General features: G+C 34.8%; 1 pseudogene; it reads right to left on the bottom strand.

The window, feature by feature from the left end:
- Positions 1-847: 847 nt before the first annotated feature.
- LOC138765285 (zinc finger BED domain-containing protein 5-like) lies at positions 848-8,033 on the bottom strand (annotated as a pseudogene).
- Between the last annotated feature and the right edge of the window lie 619 nt (positions 8,034-8,652).

The following is an 8,652-nucleotide window of genomic DNA, read 5'->3' as shown; positions in this document are numbered from 1 at the left end:
CAAAGCCCGCTGCGCAGCTCAGACGGCAAAGTCCTCCTCAGCGACAAGATCTCCATCCTCAACCGATGGTCAGAACACTTCCAATCTCTTTTCAGTGCCAACCGCTCAGTCCAAGATTCCGCCCTGCTCCAGCTCCCTCAACAGCCCCTAAGGCTAGAGCTGGATGAGGTTCCCACCCTGGATGAGACATATAAGGCAATCGAACAACTGAAAAGTGGCAAAGCAGCAGGTATGGATGGAATCCCCCCAGAAGTCTGGAAGGCTGGCGGCAAAACTCTGCATGCCAAACTGCATGAGTTTTTCAAGCTTTGTTGGGACCAAGGTAAACTGCCTCAGGATCTTCGTGATGCCACCATCATCACCCTGTACAAAAACAAAGGCGAGAAATCAGACTGCTCAAACTACAGGGGAATCACGTTGCTCTCCATTGCAGGCAAAATCTTCGCTAGGATTCTACTAAATAGAATAATACCTAGTGTCGCCGAGAATATTCTCCCAGAATCACAGTGCGGCTTTCGCGCAAACAGAGGAACCACTGACAAATTTAAATAATACACGTGTAAATATATGAGTGATGTAAAGATGGAATCCTTTTTTATACTAACATGCATTTAGTTATTCTAAAAAAAATTACATTTAGTTTTTATTGCGGCCTTAATAATTTTGTATTACTAAGAAATTGTAATATTTGATAATTTTCTGATTTTTTTTCAGATTTTTTGAGGTAAGTATGATTAAAAAGAAGTGTGTCACTTTTTCAATACCTAGCTTTCCAAAAAAGTATTGTTATAAAGTAAATAATTTACTATTCTTCAAGTTGAAATAATTTGTTGACTTTAATTGACATTTAATAGGAGAAATGAAATTGTTTCTTGTTGTCACAGATCTTCTTAATGTTGGGCACAATGTAAGATAGTTAAATCCTTATGCCATGGGCGGCATGAAATCAGTTTCTGTGTTTTGCTTTCATTGCTACATAATATGAAAATCCAGCCTTGTACATGTAAGTCATGGAAAATGGCAAAAAGAAATGCACGGCAGATTTTGCCAGTGACCGATATTCTTCACTCAGGTTAATCCAAACATTAGTAAGTGGAATAACCATTAAATCTTTGCCACAACACAAAGTCAGATACTATGTTGATGAATTGGCAGGTTGGATCGTGATAATGAAAAGATTTTGTATCCATCTTTTGTTCTTACTAGAAATGTTGGGGAAATACTCATCAAGTGTATAACATAAAGTAGTTAAGTGTTATACCATTTCATCAAAACTCACATCATGCTCCATCACAAAGTCTTGCAACGTGGAAAAACAAAGTGTTTTTTCCTTTCACCATTGAAATCCAAAAGTTAAATTTTATAGAAGGTGATGAAATTTTGTCCAACACATTAAAAATGGTTACAATTTTGTCTTGTAGGCTCATTAGTTTCATTCAGTTTTGTGAATAGATCAGCAAGATACGCAAGACATATCAGCGAGATACACAAGACGTAACAGGCACTCTGAATATGGAAACTTCGAGTCACTAAAATACACTTGAAGTTTGAATAGCTTTACCAATACTTTTCCTTGGGATAACCATCTCACTTCTGTATGCATTAGTCAGGTTGTGTGTTGGCTTCCCATTTCTTCACAGAGAGTTTTAAACAACTGGGACTGCAGGGGTGAACTTTTGATATAATTAACAATTTTGACTGCTTCATCAAGGATTTTTTTTTCATGGGTTGAGCATTTTTTTTTTCATTATAAGTGCATGTCTATGAAAGTACTGCTGCAATTTGGGGAACAACCCTCCTAAGTCTGGAAATGGCTCCTGCAATTTTCCCCGTGAGAGCTTTAGCTCCATCTGTGCATCTATGGAATGGCATCCTTCATCATATAGTTATTGATGCAGTTAAAAATTTATTCCCCGTTTGTGTGGCCTTGCAAAATTTCACAAGGAAGCACATCTTCATCCATATTCTTCTCGTACATATGCCTAAAGAAGACTAGCAACACTGGAAGATCTGCTACATCTGTTGTTTTGTCCAGTTGTAATGGAAAAGCATCACATAACAGCAAACAACATATTAATTCCCTTTCTATGTCCTCAGCTAGATCCTTAATATGTCTTGCTACAGTATTATTTGGCATTTGTACTGCATCATTTTTCCTGCTGAACTGCTAATTCACTATATCCTTTCTGATGTGTGGGCCTCTCCAACAAGGGCACTTTGATAACTTACTCTGTAAGAAACTTCAGTCGCATTCTCATTCTCTTTCTTTGCTCTTTTTATGATTTCCATCATGAAACCTTTACTGGTTCGAAATGAATCTAGTTTTCTTTTAAAGAAGTTCACATCCTTATATTTTTGCTCTGGATTATTTATTTCTAGATGTCTTTTTAATTTTATTGGGGCCAAAGAACTGTTAGGCAGAATTATACCACATAAAACACATTGTGCATCTGGTGCCTCTTTCTTCTCGAGGTGAATCCAAGAGACAAATAATTGTCATCATACTTTTGTTTCTTTATGACACATGATTTTTCAGATATAGGCTTAATCAAAGATTCTTCATGAAAAAGAACTGACACTTCAGTACGTCCTTCAGAGGAATTATCCTGTCTCTTAGTTTCTTTTTTTAATCCAACGTTCTATGGGGTAAAACACACATGAAAAAAATAACACTATCAAAATATTATTCATAATACTACACAGATAAACTAATTATAACAATCACATAAAAAAGAAACATCAACACTATAAACCTATCACCATGCGGAATGTCAATTTGGAATGTGGGCAAAATATGGTCAGCTCCTTCACTGGCTTAGTGCCAATTAATGAAGAATTCAAATTCTCATTGCTTAAAAATTATGTGTTAAGTGCCGTGTGCAATGTTGGCATCAGGCCTCATGACACTTGTTTTTCTTGCGGGTGATTGTACAGTTTGCTGCCATCCCAAATAAGCTTTGATTCTTTAAGAAAAAAAAATTGATTTACTATCGACTGAACCTATATTTGTTTTCTAAAAAAAAACTTGTTCCTTTATAAATTTACAAAATTCAGCATTTCTCATAAGGAAAGAATTAAATCTCCAATGATAAACAGTCTCAATTCTCTCTGATCCAGTACATGTTATTAATAGCAAAGAATGATCAGACAAAATCTTACTCTTATATTCAGCCTTCAATACCCAGCCTTATAATTGTGCTGATACTAAAAATAAATCTATTCTAGAATAAGAATCATGACGAAATGAATAAAAGGAAAAATCTTTTCTTTAGGATTTAACCTTCTCCATATATCTACTAAATTCATGTCTTTCATTGACACCATTAAGTGTTTAGCCATTTTGGTCCTAATTACTGATTTTGGAGATTTATCTAATAGTGGATCCAAACAAAAATTAAAATCACTTCCTACCATAATTTTATTATATGTCTGATTTAAATTGAGAAAAGAATCTAGCATAAATTCCTCACCATCTATCTTATAACCATATAACCATATAACTGTTTACGGCGTGGAAACAGGCCATGTCGGCCCTTCAAGTCCATGCCGGTTCACTTGAACAACTCCACTAGCTTCCCCTTCCTGCTCTCTGCCCATAACCCTCCAAACCCCTCACATTCATGTACACAACCAACCTTCTCTTAAATTACATCTCCGGTCAGAGGCTTTATCTGTAAACTTGGTGGGGGGAGGGAGTGGAGTTGGAGTTAATTATCCATAATGTTATTGCTTGTCTTTTGGGCAGCTCCATGGAAGGGGAGGAACCTGCGAATGCAGCAACTTAGGAGCATAAATATTCATTAAAGTCCAACACTCAGAAAAATGTTTACAATTAACAATTTTTCTTTGGCTTGGCTTCGCGGACGAAGATTTATGGAGGGGGTAAAAAGTCCACGTCAGCTGCAGGCTCGTTTGTGGCTGACCAGTCCGATGCGGGACAGGCAGACACGATTGCAGCGGTTGCAAGGGAAAATTGGTTGGTTGGGGTTGGGTGTTGGGTTTTTCCTCCTTTGCCTTTTGTCAGTGAGGTGGGCTCTGCGGTCTTCTTCAAAGGAGGCTGCTGCCCGCCAAACTGTGAGGCGCCAAGATGCACGGTTTGAGGCGTTATCAGCCCACTGGCGGTGGTCAATGTGGCAGGCACCAAGAGATTTCTTTAGGCAGTCCTTGTACCTTTTCTTTGGTGCACCTCTGTCACGGTGGCCAGTGGAGAGCTCGCCATATAATACGATCTTGGGAAGGCGATGGTCCTCCATTCTGGAGACGTGACCCATCCAGCGCAGCTGGATCTTCAGCAGCGTGGACTCGATGCTGTCGACCTCTGCCATCTCGAGTACCTCGACGTTAGGGGTGTGAGCGCTCCAATGGATGTTGAGGATGGAGCGGAGACAACGCTGGTGGAAGCATTCTAGGAGCCGTAGGTGGTGCCTACCACCTGACTCAATAACTGATTTCAATTAAAAAAATAACTTTTTATTAATGAAAATAGCCACACCTCTTGCTTTTGAATTAAAAGATGCTATAACTTGCCCAACCCAATCTCCTTTTAATTTCTGTTCCTTCTCAATAAAATGTGTTTCTAGCAAAAAATCAATATCAACCTTTATTTTTTTAATATATGCAAATATTCTTTTTCTCTTAATTGCATTATTAAGCCCAGTAATATTAAAAATAGCATGCTGAATTTTGTAAATTTATAAAGGATCAAATGCAGCTTTTTTTGAAAATAAATATAGGTTCAATGGATAGTAAATTTGTTTTATGGGATGCTTTAAAAGCTTATTTAAAGGGACAAATCATTCATTATAATGTCAAAATTAAGAAACAACATATAGCTGAAGTTAGTAGATTGGAGGAGGAGATAGAAATTTTGGAAAAGGATTTACAACAAAATTCTACAGAAGCTAAGAAAGTACGATTAGTTAATATGAAATTAAGATATAATTCATTACAAACTTATAAACGAGACATTGCAGAGAACTAGACAGATATTATGAATTGGGCAAAAGAGCTCATAAAGTATTAGTTTGGCAGTTAAAAATGGAACAAGCTAGAACAATAAATGCTATTAGACATTATTCAATGATTACATGTAAACCTCAGGAAATCAATGATGTGTTTCATAAAATTTATGAAAAATATGTATCATATTGAAGTATAGGAAGATGAAGCCAAAATTGATAATTTTTTTTAAATTTAAAATCTGATTTGTATTTACCTTTTTTTCAATGATAAGGATATTAAAGATTTGGATGTTTCCTTTATTGTTAAAGAAATAACAGATGCCCTTTGATCTATTCCTAGTGGGAAGTCTCCAGGAAATTATGGTTTTACTTCTGAATTTTATAAAGAATTTCAGGACATTAATTCCTTTATTGATGGATGTATTGAAATGTGAAAAAGGTTAATTATTTTCTTAATTCCTTTTCTAAATCAATTATTACAGTTATTCTTAAGAAAGATAGGGACCCATTAAAACCAGGGTCTTAAAGACCTATTTCTTTATTGAATGCTGATTATAAAATTGTGTCAAAGGTTCTAGCTAACCGGTTATCTAAATATTTACCAAGTTCAATTCATATAGATCAAGCAGGTTTTATTAAAAATCGATATTCAACAGATAAAATTGTGAAGTTGATTTCTTTAATTAATGCTTCTCATCAGCAATCTAACCAGCATATTTCTCTCAATGCAGAGAAGATCTTTAATAGAATAGAATGGAGTTTTTATTTAAAGTTTTGGAGAAATTAAATTTTGGCCCACTTTTTATTGGTTGGATTAAGGCCTTACATAGAAGCCCTTCTGCTAGAGTTGTGACAAATGGACAGTTATCTTCACCTTTTATGTTAACTAGATCAACTAGACAAGGCTGCTCTTTGTCACCAGCTCTATTGGCATTGCTTATTAAACCTTTGGTTCAGATGGTTAGACATGATAGCAATGTTGAAGGTTTTAAGGCGAAACTGATGAATTTAAAATAAATTTGTTTGCAGATGATGTTTTGATATATGTAACACAACCTTTGAATTCTTTGCGGAATCTGCATGATCGATTGGAGCAGTATGGTGAAATATTGGGCTATAAAATTAATTGGGAAAAGAGTGAGATTATGCCTCTATCTGAAATAGATTATTCTCTGTGAAGGCATATTGTGAAATTGGTCAGATCAGATGAAACATTTAGGTATTAAGATAAATGGCAGTTATAATCATTTATACGAATTTAATTTCCTGCCTTTATTGTCTAAAATTAAATATGATTTGAATCAGTGGAAAAAAAATTACTGATTACATTAATAGGATGCTTTAATTGTATTAAAATGAATATTTTTCCTCAAATTCAATATCTCTCTCAGTCTATTCCTTGTAAGATTCCTCAAAAAACTTTCAAAGACTTAATTGCTTTGTTGAGGGAGTTTTTATGAAAAGATAAAATGGTAAGGCTGTCATGACAGAAATTAACTTGGAAATATGACTTCGGAGGTCTGCAACTTCCTAATTTTCAAAATTATTATGATGCAGCACAATTGTAATTTATTAATAGGATGTTTGAAATAGATAAACCTTTTATATGGGCTAATATTGAATTATCTCAGATTGGTGAGAAGAAGATGGGTCAGTTTATTTATAGATGGAATCCTCAATTTACCTCATCATAAAGTTACTATAATTTACCTTTGTTGAAACACATAATGGATTTATAGTATAAAAAAAATGAAGCTATAGATGCTCAAGGTAAAATTTCAGGTAAAACCCTTTTGCTCTTTCCTTTTACACTTAATAATCAACTTCTGAAGTTGTGGGATCAAAAGAGCATGAGATTGGTAGAAGATTGTTATGAAACAGGATATTTTATTTCATTTCAAAGAATGAAAGAGAAATATGATACATCTTTGAATATTCTTTTTCCTTATTATCAAATTAAAGTTTTATTGTTGGATAATTTTGGGTGTACATTATGGTTACCTGGATGGTCTAAATTTGAAATTTTACTTACTGAAGGTGGCAAGAAAGGATTTACATCTGAAATGTATGCTTTATTACAAAATAAAATGCTTAAGCTGGATATTCATAAATCTAGATTAAAATGGAAAAAGATCTGGCTGTATCTACTTCTCAGGATGATTGGATGAACCTATGTGAGGATAGTATGACTAAAATTGTAAATGTAAGGTTCATTATAATTTTCTTCATCAATTATTATTTAACTCTGGAAAAATCAAGGAAATATAATTTTTTTTCAGATTTATGTCTTAGATGGTTTAAGGAAGTCAGCTCCTTCTTATTTTCTACCTAGTATGTGAAACCTTTTTGGAATAGTTTTAAGGAACTTTTAGAAGCTATTTTTAAAATAAAGGTTCCACTTGATCCTTTAGTATTTTTGGGTTATATTAAGAGATTGAGTTTGGAGTTAAAATGAAATAAATTTCAAATTGATTTTTTGAGATTGACTTTATATAACTGTGGCTAGAAAATGTTCAGCAATAACTTGGAAAAATGACACTAATTTGAGTATTCAGACATGGCATTTGGAAATGAGATCTTGCATTAATAATTGTAATAATAATTATTCTTTTTTGTTAAAAATGAAGCCCATATTTGGATTATATGTGATTGAATTATTCATCTCCTTAAAAGTTGTTCCGAATCATCGCAACTGATTGATGAGTTTTATGTTATGTGAACTTCTCTTTCTTTCTTTTCTTCTTTTTTGGGGGTAATTTAGAGAGGGGTGGGAATGGATGGGTGGGTTAGGTTAATGGGGTGGGGGGTTGTAGGGGGTATTATTTACATAAAAATATCATGCATGTATTCTGTTTTTTTCTTAAGCTGTACGATTTCATGATTACTAAATAAAATTTAAAAAAAGAAAAATAATTGAATTAAGGACAGAAGAAATAAGTATTTTTTTTTAAAAACAGGTATCACAAAAAGCAGCATGTTAGAAGTTGTAGGCTTATATCTGTGGACTCCTATGTACTCTGTGCATTTGTGGAAAGTTTGAACACAATTTGGATTTTGCTGCCGGTACTCCATTGGGGACTGTTGACTTGGCTTGTGTTGTGTGTGCTCAAAGGATGGTGGAACAAGGCAATTAAAAATGGTTGAAGCAGCTCCTGACTTTGCTATTAAGGAGCAATGTATTAAAGGCATGAAGGATGCAGAGCTTAGAGAGGAACTGAGTCAATGGAATCTAGATACCAGTGGAATTAAAAGTGTTCTCATTGCAAGACTGAATCTGGCAAAGGAAGAAGCCAAGGCTTTGGTTGATGGGAATGAAGACATTGCAAAATCATTGCAGGAGATAATGACTGAATATGAAGACAGCGACGTGGAATTGGCTGAAGACATGTCACAATATGCTGGGAATGAGGATAAGAAAGAAGAAAACATACAATTCAAATTTGAAACAGAGACAGATTTCCGGCCATCAACTGACATGCCAGAAGTAAATCCAGAAGAGAGTGTGTCAAATGCTGGAAACAGAAGAAGCAAAAGAAGGTGGGCTCCTATACTTCAAGTACTTCAACTCAATGTATAAGGGCTCAGGCTGAGTTGGCTCCTCGTTAAGCACAACAAGATGCGATTGAGGAGAAATACGTGGAAGAGGAGCAGCTAATGAAGCAACAAAGGAAGCAACAAATAGAACAAGAGG

This window comes from Narcine bancroftii, chromosome 5 (assembly GCF_036971445.1).
Source record: "Narcine bancroftii isolate sNarBan1 chromosome 5, sNarBan1.hap1, whole genome shotgun sequence".
NCBI lineage: Eukaryota > Metazoa > Chordata > Chondrichthyes > Torpediniformes > Narcinidae > Narcine > Narcine bancroftii.
This window is presented reverse-complemented; position numbering and strand designations above follow the sequence as displayed.